This window comes from Dipodomys spectabilis, unplaced genomic scaffold (assembly GCF_019054845.1).
Source record: "Dipodomys spectabilis isolate Male_0828 unplaced genomic scaffold, ASM1905484v1 ptg000219l, whole genome shotgun sequence".
In the NCBI taxonomy this organism is placed as follows: Eukaryota; Metazoa; Chordata; class Mammalia; order Rodentia; family Heteromyidae; genus Dipodomys; species Dipodomys spectabilis.
Window position 1 is genome coordinate 4,749,798 of NW_024870896.1, and position 21,863 is coordinate 4,771,660.

Genomic DNA, 21,863 nt, shown 5'->3' on the forward strand with positions numbered 1-21,863 from the left:
TCGCAATTTGAAGCCAGCCTGGGCAAGAAAGCCTGTTGAGATGCTTGTCTCCAATTAACTACCAAAAAGCCAGAAGTGGAACTGTGACTCATAGTAGAAAGCTAGCCTTGAAGACAAAAAAAAAACTCAGAGACAGTGCCCTGGCCCTGAGTTCAATCTCCAGGACCAGCATACACACACACACCCCTCCAGGACCAGCATACACACACACACACACACACACACACACACACACACACACACACGCACACATGTACAATCTTAAATCACTATTTGATCAGGCCACATACTCTCAATCTTTTTAAGTAAGTAAATAGTCCTTTTACTACCACATAGACTGGCTTAAAAATGACTGTTAATTTGTATTTGCACAAAATGCATGCTTCGTGACTACTGATACAAGATGAGTGTGAAATACCGCAGGACAGCACACTTGGCCAGGTTTGATCTGCAGATTCACTGCAGAACTGGGCAGCCATGGTTTCACTAAGACTAGCGAAACCCAGAGTAGCTCAGTGTTCTCCTGGGTTCCTGCTTCTTGGTCATATTCACATATACACATTTGTATGCAATGTTTTATAGAGTTGTTGCTAGAAGACATAAGTATAACTCCAGTACCTTCTAAACCTTTCAAAAAAAATAAAAACAATGCCCATGCTTTCTAGACCATTCCACACAAATCCACACAAAGAAAGCTAAGCAGATATGCTTCATTCTCATGATTACTTCAGGGCACGGGAGGAATGTCAAAAACATGTCACAAACCTGTTTATATTTTCCTATTAGCATTTCTCGAAGCAAGAGTAGGAGTTGAGAGCTGGGGTTTTTTAAAACCTTAAGCTGAAAACGGGGACATTTGAACAGTAGGATTCAAAGTTCAAACTCACAGTCTAAATATGTCAAGAACAAAAAGGACCAGAAAACCCAAGCTATTCATCATCTATACTTTATCAGAGCGCACAGCATTAGGCATTTTTCTACTGTACACTCTATTTAGCCTTCTTTTTCTTCAAATCAGTGAGTACCATCTTGGCAATTATGTAGAAATAATCATATGGCGATTTTCGTAACAGGAAAAAAGTATAAGTAATAGAATTTAAGAATGTGCGTAGAAGGTACGTCAATGTGCTAAAATTAAAAATACTCAAGTCACTACAGAATATTATGTTTTCTTTCTGGAAGGGCTTGCATTACAGAGAGAAAACACTTGACTCATTACTAGGACATTAATCATCGAGCACCAAGGAAAACACAATTTTCCACACACTATTCCTAAGATACGTATTGGCCAACGTTTGGCTTTGTTTCCCATCCTTTCTGCTTTCTATCTAAGAATAAAATACTTATAGGAAAGAACAGACACTAAAATTGGATAAGTCAGTAACACACACCATCCCAAACCCAGCAGTAATCAGAACACAGAGACATAACTAGTTGGTGAAACCAGCCAAGTTTCTTAAATCTGGCTGTCTCACCCATACCATCAAGAAAACACAATTACATATGTAGCGTCTTAGGGTATAAAAAATGAGAACAACACTAATTCAAGCCAATAACCAAAAGAAAAGCTAAACTATGCATACTGTCACCACAACACCCATGGACCACAAATTTACTCTTGTGAGTAATTTGAGTCTCACAGGCTTTTGCGCCCAGGCTGGCTTTGAACCAGAATCCTCAGAACTCTGCCACCTGAGTTCTAGCTAGGATTGCAGGCATGAGCCACCAGCGCCCAACAAGAATACTCTTCAATATGCCTCGAGATAAACACAGGAATCTCAGAACCTGGCACAGAGTACATGGTATGTAAATTCCAAGAGATATGGGCTCAATACTCACCCCTCTTCTCTGATGTAGTGGAGCAAATTTCTACTCATCTATATCATTGACCTGTGAGAAAAAGAAAAGGAGGCGTAATGTTGGAAAATGCTCTACAGAAAAAGTGACATAGAGCTAAATTAAGGTTCCATTTATTTGTTACAATAAGTAGTGTTTTCCCTTCTTTCAGAAAGCTAACGACAATTTCAGTACACAGCACCGTTGCTCAGACTGCTTTCTGAACATCATTTATTTGTTATTCAATAGTGTATTTGCTGTGTACAAATGAGTAAATACTTCTGCATAAAAAAATAAGAGGGGCTGGGAAGGTGGCTCAGTGGTAGAGTGCTTGCCTTGCATGCATGAGGCCCTGGGTTCCATTCCTCAGCACCACATACACAGAAAAAAGCTGAAGTGGCACTGTGGCTCAAGTGGTAGAACACTATCCTGGAGCACAGAGAGGCTCAGGGACAGTCCCCAGGCCTTGAGTTCAAGCCCCAGGATCGCCAAAAAGGAAAAAACTGAAGCAAGATTTAAAAAATAAAAGATAAAAAAAATGTGCACTGCCTTGATAGATTTGGAATGCTAATGCCCAGAATGGCATCACTGAAAGATCGCCCATTAATGCCAGGATGAGAAGCTTACTTGTCTTTAAATTAGACAGCCAACATCTGCTTCTCAGATTGACTTCTGCACTTGAGTCCTTCAGTGTCCTCAGACCCTTGTGCTCATCTGCTTCCAGACATGCGCCCCCTCGTGGTAAAGAACCTCCCTAGCCAGACCCGTTCTGGGCAGCTTCGACTACTGTGCTGAGAAAGAGGTCTAGCAAGTGTACAGTAAGAAAAGCCCATCACTTGTACTACGCTAGTAAAATAGGATGCAAAAGCCTGGAAAATGTTTGAACACTAGAGAAAGGTTCCAAGAAATCAGAGAATGAAAGGCAAGAGTAGTAACGGCCAAGTCCTGCGTGTGCCAGCTAGATAACGCAGAATCAAAGTGGCTCTGTGGCTCAGGAGGTAGAGTGCGTGCCTTGAGCTGAAGAGCACAAGGACAGCGCCCAGGCCCAGAGCTCAAGCCCCACGACCGACCAAAAAAAAAAAAAAAGGAAGAATCAAGGATGGGCATGCTTGAATTTAAATAATAAAAATATCAATAATAAAATAATAAAAAATGTTCCCCCCCCCCAACATAAACTTGTGAAGAAGTATCCTTGAACTCAGGGCCTGGGTGCTGTCCCTGAACCTTGTTGCTCAAAGCTAGCTAGCACTCTACCGCTCCAGCCACAGCTCTATTTCCAGCATTTTGTTTTGGAGATAAAGAGTCTCACAGACATTCCATATGGATTTGTAGTGTTCTGTATCTGTATTACTCAATCTCCTTGTAGGTTTTGGAAGTGGAGAACTGTTATATTTTTAATAATTCTGCCCTTTTCTCATTCCATCAGGAAGTCCCTTCATTCTTTTTTTTTAATTTATCGTTACTGCTATTTTTCATTTACGGTAAAGGTAATGTGCAGCGGGCTTGCGGTTCCGTAAGTGAGATGGAGAGGACATCTCATTTTGGACAGTCACCCTTTCCCTCACTCTCCCAGGTTTTTTCCCTCCCACAAGTTGTAGAGTTCCTTTTCAACACAGTGTCTGGTAAGTACTACTGCTGCCTTTGTTCGCCCTTTGTCCCTCCATTTCTATGCCCCCCCCTTTCCCCTCCCAAAGACAGATAAATGAACAAACAAGACAAAAGGAAATGAAAACAAAAACAGCAACAACCATAAAACAACCTCATTTCCGTTTCCTGGAGCTCTTTGGGTAAATATTATTTTATACGATCAAAGGCACAGAGACACTGTACCTATGTGAGCCTCTCCAGAATGTCTGCCTTTGGTCTCACTCTGTGTGAATGTCTAGAGACCTGTATAGTTTGTCACGTCTCAGTGTATTGTTTTTTTCTCATGCCATCTAATGTGTTTACTTAAGAGATTTCTGGGCACATTCGAGTTCCTACAAATGAAGGAAGCCATACAACCTGTGTTTCTTTGGGTCTGGCTTGCTTACATTCTTTCTCTTGATGTATGCCATCAATCCTATTGGCTTTGGTTACTGTTTTTATTGTTTTTGGCTTTTTCTTTATCAAACTGGGACCCTTTCCACCTCGGGCCTTGAGAAGCTAGGCTACAGATATGCTGGTTAGAGACCAGCACTTACCACGGTTGTGCCTGATTCCTTTTGGGAAGGGATTCTCTGTTGCCTGCTGTCTCTCTGGTTCTAAGTTCCTCACTCCAGCCGCTTTGTCTACCTTAATAATTAAAAAATACACCATCATTAATGAATGGTTTTCTATTTTCATCAAATCATTTATAAATTTTATGGGGAAATTAGCTACTTGGAGGTTTTTGCACTGACTGATTTGAATCTTTCCATATTAACCCACATGGATTAATAATCAACACCATAATATACTGTGGTTTTCGGAAAGATCTTGCATTTAAGGGAGAAGACACCCAACTTCTCATTCAGACATTACATTACTCATGCAGCACATAGTGACCCGCCATCTCATGGACAATATTTCTGAGATATGTTATAACTCCTATTTGGTCTAGCATCTTCCTATAGTTTCTGCTTTCTACCGAAATAAAAAATACTTAGTGAAAAGTACATACACTAAAACTGTATAGCTCAGTAAACTGGCACCCTCCAAAACATAGCAAGAAATCAACTCACAGACAAGAAAAATAAGATCGCAGTAATCACCTAGGTTTATTACTTCTGACTGCCTCATCTGTACTATAGACAGAACGAAATTATGCATCTGGCTACTACTCCAAAAACAGTGAGAAAAACAACAACAAAAACTAAGGCAATGATTCCATTAGAAGCAGAAAAAATTCAGTAAGGAATCAACTCCACAGATCAAAAGAACTTACAAGATTGCAGCAATCACCTAATTATCTTGGAGTATCCCATGGATACCATGCCACGCAAGAATTATATATCGATAGATTCTAATCTTACAACAATAAAAGAAACAATTCGAGTCCTTGATAACCGTGGTTGTAAAAAAGAAACCTAACGTGACCCTTAAAATTGTACGAACAGATTCTCCTTCCTGAAAAACCAGGAATTAAACAAACAAGAAGAACCTGATCGTGTTTCGCACAAAGAGATCTTCCCCAAGTTTCTTGATTCAATATGAAATTGTCATCATAGATCTAGGTTTATCCTGTGGTCACTAATGAAAGAAAGACTTGGGGGTGGGGGGAAGTCTTTAAGAACTGAATAATGCAGGTGTCCATGGTGACAATCTCTTCTTGAAAAAGTCATTGAAGAAATGACTGGAGAAATCTAGCATAGCGTCCTTGACCACGAAAATTCCAAAGAGCCTTGGTTTAGAACTTACCCTCTTCTCTCAAGCGGAGGAATAGATCCCGGCTTGTCTATGTCAGCAATGCTAGCAGAAAGAAAACATATGCCACCTTAGGAGTTACTTGACAACAGAAACAAGAACGAACTAAAACATGGTCCCTTGGCCATTAGCACACGGACCTTCTTCTGGGTGAGGCATTTGAGATTTTCGGTGCACACCGTGGACTGCTTACTCCGCTCAGCATCCCAGCAGTTTAAACTTCGTCATTTGTTACTCAAGAACCTATACCGTACCACCAATACGGACCAGCCCTGTGTGGAAACGAAGTGAAGCTACTCACTGAATACACGTGTGCCTGGTCTCATAGGACAGGGTGTCACTGACTTTGATAAGGTCTTGCCACGGTGCTGTGACCGCCACACACATCACCATGGCCGGCTCCTAGCTGAATCCCACCTACTTAACGCCTTTACTTATTGCTCAGGAATGTATTCCTTATATACCAGCATCAAAACTTCTCCTTTCAAATACAAGTGAAGCTGGTCCTGTAATAGATGAAGGATGCGCACTGCCTGGTAAGACAGGACACTAATGACAAGAGAGCTTTCCCTCTGTGGTCTCTCTGAGGGAGGCGGCAGGCAGGCAGGGCTGAGTATTTGTCTTATTACCCAGCCCTCATGTAGTTCTCTGCTTGATGTCTGCATTGAGTCCTTCGGCCATCCTCAGACCCTTGTGCTCAACATCGATCCAGACATTCGCCCAGACATGCCCCATAGCTATGCTTATTCTAGGCAGCCAAATGCACCGTGTGATGCACGAAGAACAATGAATGTCCAGTACGTGTTTGTTCTGAGTTGGATCCATAGCATCTTTCGTAGGGGAAAAAAAAAATGTCACTTCCATAGTTCTAGTAGATCAGGTGAATGTGTTCCAGAAACACCATGGATCTTTAAAAAGTTAATGTTTAAGAAGTCAATCATAGCACTACAGTAAAAACAGGCGTGCAAGCCGGGCACTGGTGGCTCATGCCTGTAATCCCTAGCTACTCAGGAGGCTGAGATCTGAGAATCATGGTTCAAAGCCAGCCCGGGCAGGAAAGGCCGTGAGACTCTTATCTCCAATGAACCACCAGAAAACTGTAAGTAGTGCTGTGGCTCAAGTGGTAGAGTGCTAGCCTTAAGCTGAATAGCTGAGGGACAGCACCCAGGCCCAGAGTTCAAGACCCACAACGGACCAGAAAAAAAAAAAAAACAAAAAACAAGCGTGCAAATATCAAAGTTCGGGATAATAGCAAGCCAATGCTTTGAACTGTATCAGAAATTACTGTGGCTAAACAAAACTCCTGAAACAATGCCACTGGTTTCCCAATATTATTTAACTTCTTTCTTTAGAAATGAATTAAAATGAATAAATGCATATCAACAAATTAAAAAAAATACTCCTCAGAAAGGAAGTGACATTCTTGAGGCCAAAATACATCTTTCAGGAATAAACCGCCACTCGAGCTTCTGAGATAGGGAACTCAGAAGATTTTGGCCTTTTGACATCACAAAGCAAAGCATACTAGAAAAAAAATTAAAAGCACCAGAGTAACGGCTCACTTTTCTTCATCCAAGTATGTTGTAGTTTTTTACCTGCAGCAACATAGCAAAGAAAGATATCAGATTCAAAAACGTGAAAGGTCATTCTAAGTAAAGCACAGTGCTTTTTTCTTTTTTACAGGTATGTTAATATGTTTACTTAATATTTTAGGTGCAAAGCTTTGAGAATTAACTGCACACTTGGATATGCCATGAAAAAATATATATTTGCAATCACCTGATAATAGCAAACATGAAACTCCTTCCATTTTTTTCTGGTGGTTCACTGGAGATAAAAGTCTCACAGACTTTCCTGCCAGGCTGGCTTTGAATCACGATCCTCAGATCTCAGCCTCCTGAGTAGCTGGGATGACAGGTGTGGGCCACCAGGACCCAGCTCTTAGTGAGATTCTTTTTTTTTTTTTGGGTCCGGTCGTGGGGCCTGAACTCTGGGCCTGGGCGCTGTCCCTCAGCTCTTCAGCTCAAGGCTCTACTACTTGAGCCACAGCACCACTTCTGGCTTTTTCTGCTTATGTGGTGCTGAGGAATCGAACCCAGGGCCTCATGCATGCAAGGCAAGCACTCTACCACTGAGCCACCTTCCCAGCCCCTCTTAGTGAGATTCTTTCGGGTCTACTGTGCTAATCTTTGACACCATGTGCTTGGATGTTCGTACCTCGCTCTAGATTCTGGAGTTTAATAGCCATTATATATATATATCTTTTTTTTTTTTTTAATGCTTCTGCCCCTTTCTTCCTTGCAGGAAATCCCAGAACGCTTTTATCACCTGGCTGGAGGGGGCCCCATGGATCACATGAGAGTTCATCATTCCTCTTAGTTTCTTTGTATTTCCAACCAGGACCCTACCAACCTCAGCCTTCTGAGCAGCTGGGATTACATATGTGAACCACCAACAAGAGCTTGGTAGGATTTTGCCCGTTTCGCTCAGAGCGGTGTCCCTCCGCGCCGCCCGGGCTTGCCTGGACCTGCCATCCTCCTGCATTCGCTTCTTCAAGGGATCAAAGCTATCCTGCTCTTCCCGTCTGCTCATGCTTCATTCAAGTGGGGAACGGCTGGCCTCGCTCCTATACTCACAAAGCGTGACATAAAGAGAGAGACGAGAAAATGCTCAGCAACGAATGCAGTGAGGAGCTAAAATGGGATTCTGTTGCATTGTATCAGATTCGTAGACCCTGTTCCCTCTCGGTATCCATGGTAACAACCATTTCCGTCAACTCTGCCATCGCTGGCTCCTTTCTGAATTGCATTTTCAAACTCTTTCATTGGTTTCTAAAAGCATATACATGCACCTACCACTCTCTGCTCAAATACAAAGGAAGCGAAGCACTTAATAGATTAAGGATGACTTACTATTCTGACATTATTCATTGAGAACTAAGTACCACTCAATCTACTGGACAAGATACCTACGGGATGCATTAAAGCAATACTTAGACTCATTTCTTGCGCTAATACATGGTTCTATCAAAGTATGGCATTCTAATAGAAAAATTATGGAATTAAAATAAAAAAATTTAAACTCAGTAAATACACCCTACTCTAAACATAGCGAGCACTTATCGAGAGAGACACACAGGAGATAAATTGGCAGCCACAACCCAGGTTTTTTTTTTGTCAGTTGCGGGGGCTGAACTCTGGGCCTGGGCGCTGTCCCTCAGTTCTTCAGCTCAAGGCAAGTGCTCTACCACTTGAGCCACCGCTCCACTTCTGTTTTTTTCTGCTTTATGTGATGCCGAAGAATTGAACCCAGGGCCTCATGCATGCAAGGGAAGCGCTCTACCACTGAGCCACCTCCCCAGCACCTCCAAGTTTCTTATTTTGACTCTCATCTAAGCTGTTCCATATCCATCCTCAAAACTTACGAGTTCTGAAGAGAACTCATAAGAACTAAATCAAGCCAGTGACTCATTTAAATGCAGATACAAAGAGCAAGACGACGCATAACTTGTGGACTGCAGGTTGACTCTTTTGAAACTCCAAGAATTAAACCAGCCAGCAAAGTCTGATAATATCTGGGCAACAACAAGACTTATTATAATAAATAACTTGCTCAAATGGGAACTTGCCCTATCAGTGATCATAAGTGCCACATGTTTTGCACCAACATAGGCAAGATGTAAAAGGAAAGAAAAAAAATGATAAAGGTTTCAATGATTCAAGGGTCACTGGGGAAGATCCAGTAGAAAAAACAAAACACCATGACAGTATTGTCCAAAAAGCCCATAAAAACTTGAACCTGGGACAGGGTACAAAACATGTAGGCTTTGAAACTGTTGGGTGATTACTCACCCCTCTTTACTGAAGTGGAGCAACAGAGTCCAACTCTTCCCTATTAGCTGAGCACAGCAGAAAGATAGAAAAAAATGGGACATATTAGAAGATACTCAACCACAAATCCAATAATGAGCTACTGCCACTGTGCCAATAGGCAGCCTTCCCTCCCTTTGGCCATGTTAATCATTTCGGGACAAATAACCATTGCTGGATCTTTTCTGAATTGCATATTTTTATGTCCTCCTTGGTGGCTAGCAAATACATTTTAAAAATAAGTATACATTTACAACCCTGTGTTCAAGTGAAAACGAGTCACTGAGTAGAATAAAGATGTGCATGGCCTTAAAAGACAGGATGCTAGTGCCTGTTAGCAGCAAGGCCTTCCCCCGGTGGTACCACTGCGGAGTAATCAATGAAACCAAGCTGAGACTCTTATTTGTCTTCTTAGACTGCCTGCATCTGGTGCTCAGCTTGACACCTGCATGGAGTCTTTCAGCAGCCTCAGACGCTTGTGCTCACCGTGCAGTGAGACGTGCGCCCCCTGGTGGCAGACAAGCATTTCCACAGCCAGCCTTGGTCCTCTACTGGGTTATACAAAAGGAACTGGAAATGCACAGTGGACATTTTTTTTCTGCAGTATGAAGAAGTTTGTGACTCCTATTTGTTTAGTGAATTGGCTGACTATGTTCAGGAATTTTTTTTATGAACTTTCAAATGTTCACATTTAGGAAATTAAATTCTATCACCAGGTGCAGATGGCTTACATCTATAATCCTAGCTATTCAGGAGGCTGAGATCTGAGGATTGCGGTTGGAAGCCAGCCTGGGCAGAGAAGTCCCTGTGAGACTCTTTATCTCCAATGAACCACTCAAAAACCAGAAGTGGCGCTGTGGCTCAAAGTGGTAGCGCACTTGTCTTGAGCAAAAGAGCTCAGAGACAGTGCCCAGGGCTGAATTCAAGCCCCATGATCAAGAGAAAAAAAAAAAAAAAGAATTAAGTCATATCATTATAGGTAAGACAAGAATGGAAATATACAAGTTCTTTATGTGCCAGATAAAGGAAACTAAAAAGGGAAATCTGAGGAATGTCTGAAAATATTTTGGCACAAAGAGGTCTTGCTACACTAAATATTTTGATCCGCTATGAAACTGCTATGACAGTGAACCCTTTGTACAAATACTTTTTCATTATTATAAAGATGATGTAACAGGGGGTTTCTGTTTCTTCTATAACAATTCTACACATTTTCACACCTCTGTGAGAAAGATGTAACTACGAAAAAGAATGATAAAGTATTCAATCCTGCAGGAATCATTCTTGACAAGCTCAACAGGAAAAACAAAACACCATGATGAGAATTTCCAACAGGTTTCTGAAAATCTGAACACAATGACCTTCCAAATACAAGCTAACGGGTACGAGACACGTGAGTTCCAACAGACACTGGCGGATTATTCACCCATCTCCTGCGAAGGACATGTTGAGATGCTAGGTTTTCTGTGTCAGCAAATCCTGAAAGGAAAAAGATGCCACCTTAGAAAATGCTTCGCAACATGAGCCATGATGAATAGACGCGCAGTCCCATTGCCATCCTATTGTTAAGTTACACAGGACTAGCCTGTTTCCTAGGAGGAGGTTTCTACCTCTCTGTGTTCGAAGGAAATGGAAGCTAGTCGCCAAATAAACCTGTCCTTCCCGCCTCTCTTCCAGAGCCCACATCTGGCTCTTAGATTGACACCTGCTTTAAGTCCTTCAGTGTCCTGTACTCATCATGGACCCAGACATGCGCCCTGGTGACAAATAAGCACTCCCCCAAGCAGGCTGGCTCTGGGCAGCCAACGACACTGAGCGATCCTCGAAAGATTACAAGTGACAGGAATGCATCTGCCACACTGTGGGTGTGAAAGAGATTTCTGATTTGTAAAGTTATAGTGAAAGTTAGGAGGAGAATTTAGGAAAAGATGTCAAGGCTTCCCTCAAGAAGTTAAAGACTTAACAGCGGGCTGGGAAGGTGGCTCAGTGGTAGAGAGCTTGCCTTGCATGCCTGAGGCCCTGGGTTCAATTCCCCAGCACCACATAAGCAAAAAGAAAAAAGCCAGAAGTGGTGCTGTGGCTCAAGAGGTAGAGCGCTAGCCTTGAGCTGAAGAGCTGAGGGACAGTGCCCAGGTCCAGAGTTCAGGCCCCACGACCGGACCCCCCACCCCAAAAAAATGATTATGCACAGTAGGTCATAAAAGACGTAAAGGAAAGAATCAGAACACTCCATGCGCACAGCACTGGCAAAAGAGGGAGGGAGGGAGGGAGGGAGGGAGGGAGGGAGGGAGGGAGGGAACAGCAGCTTAAGTCTGGCACAGAGGGCGTCTAAATGCCACTTGCTCGTGTTGAAATCAGTGCAGGTAAGGATGGAGGGGTCTCCGTGGTCGGCAGCATTTCTGCCGGGCCCCGTCCTCTCCTGCCTGAAGCCATTTAGTCTGGCAGGGCCCAAGGCGCACCACAGTCCCGGGATCGCATCCAAGAAGGGCATCTTTCATGGACAGGGGAGTCCTGTGATGGTATTCGGATCCCAGGATCCTCCCATTCTAACCCCAAACCCACCAACCCCACTCCCCCATATGCCATCTAGAAGGCTCTGGGGCTGATCCGGGCAGCAGGTGTCACTGAAAGGCAAAAATGGAACCGCAACGACAGAGCCAGCAGGTAGCCTGCTGTTCTGAATCTTAAAAATAACGGGGGTGGGGGGTGGGATGGGGAGGGGGCTGGTGTCTACTGGAAGAGCCAGAATGAGAATTCTGGGGGTTCAGGGAGGAAGAAATCCAGAGCCTGGGGCCTGCAGGTCCCCAAGGGAGCAAAGGAAGGAGGAAGCCGCCTGTTCCAGCCGTGCCTCCGCCTCTACGGGGCCTTAGCCATCCTGGCAAGCATGAGTTTTGCATCTTCCCTTCTCTCCAGCCAGCCAGGCCCCGCACAGCCCCTCGCAGGCATAGTTGAAAGGTTCCCTGCATTTGCTTACCATCCGCGGGCCAAACGGCCGTGGGGTTGTGCTGCCCTCTTGTGGTGGCTGTGGGGAATGTCAGGCAGCTAGCCGGCGGGATCCCCTGGATTGAAAGGAAGTAGAAAAGTGTCCTAGCAATGCACAAACGCTGTTTCTAGCATGGAGTTTGTTCGTTGTTTTGGTTTTGGGGTGGGGGGTCAATCTGGATAGCTCAAGACCTTGCAGATCTCTCCTAAAACTGAACCATTTGGGAGGACATAGACAGACAATAGTTTTCCCCTATGTGTGTGATGCTGCTGAGCATCACACGGCTCCTCCTTGCTTGCAGGGACGCCACAGCTACCCCTCAGTCCATCTGAGGGCCGAAAGAGCCCTCCAAGCCCCTGCTGCTATTTTGTGTTGCCACAATTGCACACGTTCTCCAGCCGCAAAACTGTCAACGAGACACACCTGTTGCAACTGGAAATTTCAGCCCCAAGCATGGATTTCCAAGATTTAAAAAAAAAAAAAAAATCTCACGCACACCTCCATAAGCCATGGCTCACTGATTCATAAGCCAGCCTCCAGGAATTAAGGAATCTCATCATGGCCGTTCAGGGTAGACCAGAACCCGTGTCCATAGGCACCAATCTCATCCAGGAGTGGTCTGCTCATGTGGCCAGAAGCTGGGGCTTCAGGAACGGCCAGTCCTCAGAGGTGGAGGCTTTCTAATTATAAAGCAGGATGAACTGAGGCTCACTTAGAGTCCACCCTTATACTTATAGACCCTCAAACAGCCAGGTACCACTGGCCACTGGCACAGGGATGCTGAATTTCCAATCAAATGTATCAAGGACATTTCTCAGGCCCAGCAGCCGGGGCTAATCCCTTTTCCAAATCTACCTTAGAACTAGGCCCGCATGGAACAAGGTCTGTGCCTGGACACCTTAGCTGCAGGCTTCTCCCTGCCCACGCATGCTCAGTGTTCTTCATGTGAGTCATCCCGGAATGCAGCTGCTATCTTCCCTGACAATGCACAAAGCCAGGCCCCAGCCATTCGCTAGCCCCACGCCTCCACCTGCCCCAACAGGCTCCCCAGCTGGAGGCCATTCAGAGTCTCCTGATCATAGCCTCCACCTTAGGCAACTCCAGGACTCCCACAGGGGCCTAGACAAACTGTTTCTCCCAAGTCTTCTAACAGGATTTTTGCTCAGCCATTGGATTTCCAAGGTCACGTCACCCCCAGCACACACATCCACGTTCTACCCCAAACTTTTAAGAGATCAATGACCACTCTACCTGTCAGCATCCCGCGCTGCCTCTCTGAGACCCTTGCTCTCAAGTTTCGGTAGTTGAGTCCATCCTGCATCCCCTGGGATCGTTCTGGTCTACTGCCCTTCCATCAGGAGAGCCACGATGCCAGTGAGTCTGATTCCCCTGTGGTACTGAAGGCCCTAGGGCCAAACCTGGACAGCAGGTGTCGCTGAAAGACAAGAGTAGGGCAGCAGCTGCTTGGATGTCCTGAAGCCTTCCAGAATTGACCTGGTCAACCAGCTTTGCTGGTTCCTGGAGGGACACCTCCACAGGGTCCAAGGGCACCCATCCCCAGAGGAGCAAAGAGGAGGTAAGCCGTCTGTTCCTGTCCTAACTTTCTGGACCTTACTCCAATTTTAGGGCCTGGACACTGTCCCTGAGCTGTTGTTCCCCCACCCCCCACCCCCCAAGGCTAGTCCTGGATCACTTGAGCCACAGCTCTCTAATTCCACCTTTTTTTTGAGGGGGCAGGTTATTGGAGATAAAAGGTCTCACAGATTTTCCTGCCCGGGCTGACTTTGAACCACAGTCCTCAGATCTCAGCCTCTTGAGTAGCTAGGAGATAGGAATGAGCCACCAGTGCCTGGCTGGGCATCGTTTTTAGGTCACCGCCACTCTTCACGACAATGTAAGGGGTCATCTTTGACCCATGCTGAGTCATAGTCACACACACACAGACACACACACACACACACACACTTTTTCTGTGAGGCATGGCAGCTTTGCCGTTAGGTCTAAAGTATCCTGGATAAAAAGGAGTGTGGTAGTAAACTGCAGATTCTGCCTCAAGGATGGGTTTCACGGGCTCTGGACTTCCACTCAGGATTCAGATGGATCCTCAACACGGACCCATAGATCATCAGTCCATCAGGCCCAGGAAGATCTTGAAAGGGGCTGCGCATAGCCCAGCACTGAGGAGGTCCTTCCGTGAGCACCGTCAGCTGAACGTCCAGCGTTCGTTCCTTCCTGACAATCTACAGTTCCAGCCACAAGCCTCGCAGCCAGCAGTGACCTGTCCGAGCTGGCAGCACCGTGGTCCTCCAACGAGGGATGGCACGGCCCAAATGGCACATCCTTTCCAAGATACCTTAAAAGCCCTGGTCTCAAAAGACAGCAGCTGACTGACACGAGGCCTCTGGGAGCATCAGCCAAGGCCAGGCCCGACAGCCCAGGCCGACGTGAGGCGTCGATGATCCCTAGTCTGATCCGCTCAAGCCCCCAGGACGGATCCGAACCGGGGTCCAGACTGGAAGCCCTCCAAGGGCCGAGGCTGAGCTCAGAGCGGGACAGCGGCTGTGGCTCTCCGGCCCGGTTTCCTGACTGTCAACGAGAGCCACCTGACCCGGGTTGTTTGTCCCACAAAGCCAGCCCGGGGCTATGGAATCTCAGTCGGAGCAGCCGGCCTCACTACGAGCAGGCCGCAGGCTCCCGCCAGGCGCCTCCCCGGCCTGGGCCGCGCTCGCTCACCTGGGCCATTTGCTCCTCGAAGTGGGCAGAGAGTTCTCGAGCTTCTCTCCCTGCGTCGTTCAGCCAGCCAGCACCCGCCCTCGTCGCTCACTCCAGACAAGAGAGCAAGGCCAAAGCCGGCCTCGCCCTTCCCTGATCCCGACCCCGCCCTCCTCGAAAAATCAGCCAACCAGGAGCTCCACACACTTCCCCCTGATCCCGACCCCGCCCTCCTCTAAAAATCAGCCAACCAGGAGCTCCACACACTTCCCCCTGATCCCGACCCCGCCCTCATCTAAAAATCAACCAACCAGGAGCTCCACACACTTCCTCCTACTCCCAACTCCGTCCTCATCTAAAAATCAACCAACCAGGAGCTCTCACACACTTTCATCTGCTCCCAACCCCGCCCTCATCTAAAAATCAACCAATCAGGAGCTCCCGCACACTTCCCCCTATCCTGACCCCGCTCTTATCTAAAAAATCAACCCATCAGGATCTCCCACACACTTCCCCCCTGATCCCGACTCCGCCTTCATCTAAAAATCAACCAACCAGGAGCTCCCACACACTTCCATCTACTCCCAACCCCGCCCTCATCTAAAAATCAACCAATCAGGAGCTCTCACACACTTCCATCTGCTCCCAACCCTGCCCTCATCTACACTCAACCAATCAGGAGCTCCCGCACACTTCCCCCCTGCTCCCAACTCCGCCTTCATCTAAAAAATCAACCAACCAGGAGCTCCCGCACACTTCCACCAGCTCCCAACTCTGCCCTCATCTATACTCAACCAATCAGGAGCTCCAGCACACATCTACCTGCTACCAACCCCGCCCTCACTTAAAAATCAACCAGTCAGGAGCTCCCACACATTTCCCTGCTCCCAACTCCACCCTCATCTAAAAAAAAAAAAAAAATCAACCAACCAGGAACTCCTGCACACTTCCACATGCTCCCAACTCCGCCCTCATCTACACTCAACCAATCAGGAGCTCCATCACACTTCCACCTGCTTCCAACTCCGCCCTCATCTAAAAAAATTAACCAATCAGGAGCTCTGGCACACTTCTACCTGTTTTTTTCTCAACCCCGCCCTCATCTAAAAATCAACCAATCAGGAGCTCTGGCACACTTCCGCCTGATTCCCAATCCTCCCCTTATCTAAAAGCCAACCAATCAGGAGTCCCTCGGCATCCCGCGCGAGAACCCCTGGAGAACCCCTGCAGCCAACGCTAATTGGCTCCACACGGGGCCTTTCCAAGCAGGAGATTCTGGGACCAGGGAAAAAACTGTTTTCCCCAGGAATCCTTGTGGGTTTGGGGCCAGAAATCAGGTTTCCATCGCACGGCCCGCTGTTCTGTCTGCTTCCCGAGGGGACCCTGGATGGCAGCCCTGGTTCGCGGGGCAGCGAACTCCGCACCCCGGGCCCGGGCCGGGCTCGTGCACGGACGGTGGCGCCCACGGGCCACGGCGTGTCTGTGGCAGGACCGGGGCAGAGTCCTCCGCGGTGCACGCAGGGCGGGGACCGGCTGTGCGCGGACCCGCGGGAAGCATCCTTGGTGCCTGGGGATAGTTCCAGAACCTGGGCCTTGGCGCAGGATGCAGCAGAAGCCAGGGCCAGGGGCAGCGGGGGAATGGCGGCCGGCCGAAGACACACTGGGAAGTGAGACCCGAGCCGGGCGGCAGCCGCGCGTCCTGTCTGCGGATGGACGGCCACGACCACCGGCCGCGGAGTCGGGGGTTCGAGGACGAGCCCAGCTCCCCGCCGGATGGCGCCGCCGCCCAGCGCCCACCGCTGGGCTTCGGCCTAGATGGGGTCGGGATTGTTCTGTCATCTTCTCTCTTCAAGACTTAACAACTTCCCGGCCAAAATGAAAATCTAGGATAAAAATAGAGGTTCCCCCAATTCTAGCCAGAGACCGGTGGCGCAGGTCTGTAATCCTAGCTGCTCAGAGAATGCAAGTGTGAAGCCAGCCCGGGCACAAGCAACGACCATGCACGCACACACACACACACAGCCCGGGCACAAGCAACGACCACGCACACAACACACACACACACACACAGCCCGGGCACAAGCAACGACCACGCACACAACACACACACACAGCCCGGGCACAAGCAACGACCACACACACACACACACACACACAGCCCGGGCACAAGCAACGACCACACACACAACACACACACACACACACACACACACACACAGCCCGGGCACAAGCAACGACCACGCACACAACACACACACACACAGCCCAGGCACAAGCAACGACCACGCACACAACACACACACACAGCCCGGGCACAAGCAACGACCACACACACACACACACACAGCCCGGGCACAAGCAACGACCACACACACACACACACACACAGCCCGGGCACAAGCAACGACCACACACACACACACACACACAGCCCGGGCACAAGCAAGGACCACACACACACAACACACACACACACAAAGCCCGGGCACAAGCAATGACCACACACACAACACACACACACAGCCCGGGCACAAGCAAGGACCACACACACACAACACACACACACACAAAGCCCGGGCACAAGCAACGACCACGCACACAACACACACACACAGCCCGGGCACAAGCAACGACCACACACACAACACACACACACAGCCCGGGCACAAGCAACGACCACACACACACACACACACAGCCCGGGCACAAGCAACGACCACACACACACACACACACAGCCCGGGCACAAGCAACGACCACACACACAACACACACAGCCCGGGCACAAGCAACGACCACACACACACACACACACACACAGCCCGGGCACAAGCAACGACCACACACACACACACAGCCCGGGCACAAGCAATGACCACACACACACACACACAGCCCGGGCACAAGCAAGGACCACACACACGCACACACAGCACGGGCACAAGCAATGACCACACACACACACACACACAGCCCGGGCACAAGCAACGACCACACACACACACACACAGCCCGGGCACAAGCAACGACCACACACACACACACACACAGCCCGGGCACAAGCAAGGACCACACACACACAACACACACACACACAAAGCCCGGGCACAAGCAACGACAATACACACACACACACAGCCCGGGCACAAGCAATGACCATACACACACACACACACACAGCCCAGGCACAAGCAACGACCACACACACACACACACACACAGCCCGGGCACAAGCAACGACCACACACACACACACACACACAGCCCGGGCACAAGCAACGACCACACACACACAACACACACACACACACACAGCCCGGGCACAAGCAATGACCATACACACACACACACACACAGCCCGGGCACAAGCAACGACCACACACACACACACACACACAGCCCGGGCACAAGCAACGACCACACACACACACACACACACAGCCCGGGCACAAGCAAGGACCACACACACACACACACACAGCCCGGGCACAAGCAACGACCACACACACACACACACACAGCCCGGGCACAAGCAACGACCACACACACACACACACACACACAGCCCGGGCACAAGCAACGACCACACACACACACACACACACAGCCCGGGCACAAGCAAGGACCACACACACACAACATACACACACACAAAGCCCGGGCACAAGCAATGACCACACACACAACACACACACACAGCCCGGGCACAAGCAACGACCACACACACACACACACACACACAGCCCGGGCACAAGCAACGACCACACACACACACACACACACACAGCCCGGGCACAAGCAACGACCATACACACACACACACAGCCTGGGCACAAACAACGACCACACACACAACACACACACACACACACAGCCCAGGCACAAGCAACGACAATACACACACACACACAGCCCAGGCACAAACAACGACAATACACACACAACACACACACAGCCCGGGCACAAGCAACGACCACACACACACACACACACAGCCCGGGCACAAGCAACGACCACACACACACACAACACACACACACACAAAGCCCGGGCACAAGCAATGACCATACACACACACACACAAAGCCCGGGCACAAGCAACGACCATACACACACACACACACCATCACTCTGTGAGACTCTTTTCTCCAATGAATCAAGGGGTAGAGTTGGCAGCATTAAGTAAAAAAAAAGTAACCAACAAACCAACATCCCCGCCCCCCCACCCCCCCAAAAAAACCCTAAGGGACAGTGCCCAGGCCCTGAGTTCAAAGCCCCAGCACCAACACGCACACAAAGTTAGATTTTTATAATATTTGCATTACATTTTTTTCTTTTACCTTTTTGGTATACGTTTTTAACTTCCCATCTATCTAAAGACCCTGAAGGAGAATAGTAAGTAGTAAATAATATTATGATGGGATGCATTTCAAAGCTTAAAACACATAAACCAGGCCAGGCACCAGCAGCTCACATCTGTAATCCCAGTTACTTAAGAGGCTGACATCTGAGGATCGCAGTTCAAAGTCAGCCTTGGCGGGGAAAGTCCGTGAGACACTCGTCTCCAATTAACTCAGAAAAAAGCCAGAGGTGGTGCTGTGGCTCAAAGTAGTAGAGTGCTAGCCTTGTGAAAAAGAATCTCAGGGACAGTGCCCAGGCCCTGAATTCAAGCCCCACAACCAACCAAAAATAAATAAATAAGAATAAACCTCTGGTGACTAGCCTCTGAAAGTATTCTATCATTGACGTACATTAAAGCACATTCTTTTTTAAAAAATGGGGGTAGGGGGCTGGGAAGGTGGCTCAGTGGTAGAGTGCTTGCCTCACATGCATGAGGTCCTGGGTTCGATTCCTCAGCAACACATAAACAGAAAAAGCTGGAAGTGGCGCTGTGGCTCAAGTGGTAGAGCACTAGTCTTGAGCTGAAGAGCTGAAGGACAGCGCCCAGGCCCAGAGTTCAAGCCTCACGACCAACAAAAAACAAAATAAATGAAACACACACACACACACACACACACACACACACACACACATACACACACACACACATATATATTTGAAACTACATACTGGGTTTGAACTCAGTGTCCTCTGCTTGGTAGGCTGGTGCTCTACAGCTTGAGTCATGCCTCTGGCACTGTTTTTCTGCTGGTTATTTTGGAGATGGAGTCTGGCAAACTTTTCTGCCTTGGCTGACCTCAAAGAATGATCCTCCGGATCCCAAGCTCCCAAGTAGCTAAGATTCCAGGTGTGAGTGAAGCACTGGCATGTAACATTACATCATATTCTTGATTAGCTCATTAAAAAATTGTTTTCCATCATAGAACAAATTCATAAGTTATTGATTCATTGAAATAGCTTATCTTCCTAAGCATTTTATAACGAGGCTTTTTCCTTTTTTGGTGCCTATTAGTGCAGATTGACTGTGCAAAAGTACAGAATTCGTTGTGCATACATAGCATGCATCTTGATCTATGTCACCCCTTTTATCATTGCTTATTTGTGCTCCCCATGAATCTCTAGCATGACAGTCACACACCACGGGGCCCAGCTGTTGGTGAAGGAGGGACTCTCATAATTCTTTTGTTCACGTTGGCCTCCAAATGCATTCCTCCCTATCTTCGCCTTTCACTATTCTTCCTTATGGCTCAGTTAAACTTTCCTGTGACCAGGTAATGAGTGGGGGGTGGGGGGTGAGGTCAGGACAGACAGGAGGACGACAAGGGAAAGGGTGACACTGGTCAAGGCATACTGTACTCGTGAACTGACATGTTGCGTTGAAACCCTTTGGTACAACTACATGAAGATAAATTACAGATGGGATAAACATGAAAATGAAGTAAACTAAACTTCATCATGTATGTATGCATTCCACATTTTTTTTATTCATCCAACTGCTGATTGGCACCTGGGATGATTCCATAACTTGGATGTTGTGAATTGGATTGCCACTACCTAAACTGACTGAGACGCCTTTGGATAGATACCCAGGAATATATATTACATATATATATATATATATATATATATATATATACACACACACCTATATATGACATAGTGCATATATATCTATATATACACTATAGGTAAATATATACATATCTATATACTATATATACTGTATCTATATCTATATACTGTAGATATATATCTATATGTGATATAGATATATATGTATATAGTCTATAGTATATCTATACATATATACATATATGCTGTACATATAGTGTATAGTATATACAGTGTATATAGACTATGTAGTTTATATAGTATATATTTATACATACAGTTTACATACTGGGAGCTAATCAGTTCATTTGCTCCTATATATAGTATACATAGACACAAACGCAGTATATATGTGTATACCCACATATACACAACAACAATATATATATGTGTGTGTATATATATATGTATATTATAGCACTGTGAGCTGCTAGTTCTGTTTCAGCTACTTGAGGAAGTCTCTGTGTTTCTTCTGGCAGGGCTGGATTTCTTTACAAGCCCAGCGTAGTGAACTTCCTCTCCTTTCCATTCTCATCTCATGTATTCCTTTCTTGATCAGGGCCATGCTGACTTGGTGAGAACTTCAAGCCTTGATTTGCATTCTCTTGATGGCTAAAGATGTTGAATTCTACCTCTGCCCCGTGCCCCCTTATTTATGGCACTTCTGTTGAGAACCATCTACTCCATTCATTTGTGCCTTTGCTGATCGGATTAGTTATTCTTTTGCTGTTGAACTTTCTGGATTCTTTAGACATCCTGAATTTGAAGTAATATGAAGGCTGTCGCATAATCGTTAGCTTTGCCTTGGATTTTTTTTAATTCAATGCAATCTCATTTGTTAACTCACTTTCTGAGCTATTGTATTCTTGTTCACAAAGTGATTGCCTATGCCTCTATTTTGAAGTGTTTCTCTGTCTTCTTCTAGAAGTTTCACTTTTAGGTCTTCTATTAAGGTCTGTGATGCATTTCAAATTGATTCTTTTGGTATGGGTTGAGAGATAAGGGACTAGTTTCAGTCTGTGACATGTGAACCTTCAGTTTTCCCTTGACTATTTCTTTGAAACTGT

At 47.0% G+C, this 21,863-nt stretch overlaps 5 non-coding genes across 5 annotated transcripts; all 5 read right to left on the reverse strand.

Moving 5' to 3' along the window:
• Positions 1–2,491: 2,491 nt before the first annotated feature.
• LOC122123047 lies at positions 2,492–2,554 on the reverse strand. Its single transcript, XR_006150261.1, has one exon. It is a non-coding gene; the product is annotated as a small nucleolar RNA SNORD109A (small nucleolar RNA).
• A 3,308-nt stretch (positions 2,555–5,862) lies between these two features.
• LOC122123046 lies at positions 5,863–5,930 on the reverse strand. The gene has a single exon (XR_006150260.1). It is a non-coding gene; the product is annotated as a small nucleolar RNA SNORD109A (small nucleolar RNA).
• Positions 5,931–9,519: 3,589 nt separating this feature from the next.
• LOC122123049 lies at positions 9,520–9,581 on the reverse strand. Its single transcript, XR_006150263.1, has one exon. It is a non-coding gene; the product is annotated as a small nucleolar RNA SNORD109A (small nucleolar RNA).
• Positions 9,582–10,777: 1,196 nt separating this feature from the next.
• On the reverse strand, positions 10,778–10,835 carry LOC122123048. Its single transcript, XR_006150262.1, has one exon. It is a non-coding gene; the product is annotated as a small nucleolar RNA SNORD109A (small nucleolar RNA).
• A 3,073-nt stretch (positions 10,836–13,908) lies between these two features.
• On the reverse strand, positions 13,909–13,987 carry LOC122123092. Its single transcript, XR_006150304.1, has one exon. It is a non-coding gene; the product is annotated as a small nucleolar RNA SNORD115 (small nucleolar RNA).
• Positions 13,988–21,863: the final 7,876 nt, after the last annotated feature.